Source organism: Chenopodium album, chromosome 11, assembly GCF_948465745.1.
Source record: "Chenopodium album chromosome 11, dcCheAlbu1.1, whole genome shotgun sequence".
Taxonomy (NCBI): Eukaryota; Viridiplantae; Streptophyta; class Magnoliopsida; order Caryophyllales; family Amaranthaceae; genus Chenopodium; species Chenopodium album.
Window position 1 is genome coordinate 18,968,635 of NC_137844.1, and position 1,042 is coordinate 18,969,676.

The 1,042-nt window shown below is 40.7% G+C and overlaps 1 non-coding gene across 1 annotated transcript; it reads right to left on the reverse strand.

Moving 5' to 3' along the window:
• Positions 1–602: 602 nt before the first annotated feature.
• LOC145569674 (small nucleolar RNA R71) lies at positions 603–713 on the reverse strand. The gene has a single exon (XR_014096235.1). It is a non-coding gene; the product is annotated as a small nucleolar RNA R71 (small nucleolar RNA).
• Positions 714–1,042: the final 329 nt, after the last annotated feature.

Below are 1,042 nucleotides of genomic sequence, written 5' to 3' on the forward strand. Positions count from 1 at the left end.
ATTAGTTCTTTGAGGAAGTTCTCATATTTGTATTTTTAGTTCTCTGTTTATGCCCAGGTGTTCCAGATTAGGTTACATTCCATTCGATCCTGAGATCGAGCGCTCTTTCCATAGACAGAAGAATCTTTATAGACAAATCCTGGCGCGTTCTGGGAGTAACGACATTCCTAGAGATTCGCCACCTGATTCTAGTGATTCGGAAATTCCTTCAGATTCAGAATCAGAGATGACTGCACCTAAGAAGCTCAGGGATTATTCGCAACCATCCCTGACGGATTTTCCACACCTTTCCCCCAGACCAGATCTCGCGGGAGTCCAGTTCGAAATCAAGCCCCAGTTCATAACGATGATAGAAATAAAGCAATTCAGTGGAGCTAAGGGTGAAGATCCTATCTTCACATTGCAGATTTCTGTCAATACTGCAATACTATTCGGCAGAATGGGGTAACGCAGGACCAGATCAGGGAGATTCTCTTTCCCTTTTCTTTATGTGGAAAAGCTAAATTGTGGTTTAATGGTTTGAATAGAACTGCACTTGGTATTACTGACCGGGAGACTCTTGCTTTAAATTTTTATAACAAATATTACCCTGCAGAGAAAACAACTTTACTAAGGAGAGCCATTCAGAACTTTGCCCAGGAGCCAGATGAAGCATTATATGAGGCCTGGGAGAGGTTCAAGGATTTACAGAGGGAGTGTCCCCACCATAACTTGGCAAAGTGGCAATTAATTCAAGCTTTTTACAACGGATTAGGGAATGCATCTAGAACAATTCTAGACTCCGCAGCTAGTGGTAGATTTATGAATCTTAATGTTGATGATGCAGGTCAGGTTATTGAAGATATGTCGATACATAATTCCCAATATGGGAATTCTAGAGGCTATGCAAATAAGGGCAAACACCACGTTGATTCAGTATCCCTTTTGCAGGCTCAGCTTACTTCTATTTTCCAGAAATTAGATAACCTTAGTACTAATATCCTTAACTCTGTTGCTAATGTTTCTGCCGTTGCTAATAACTCTAATGATGCTTTTTGTGAAA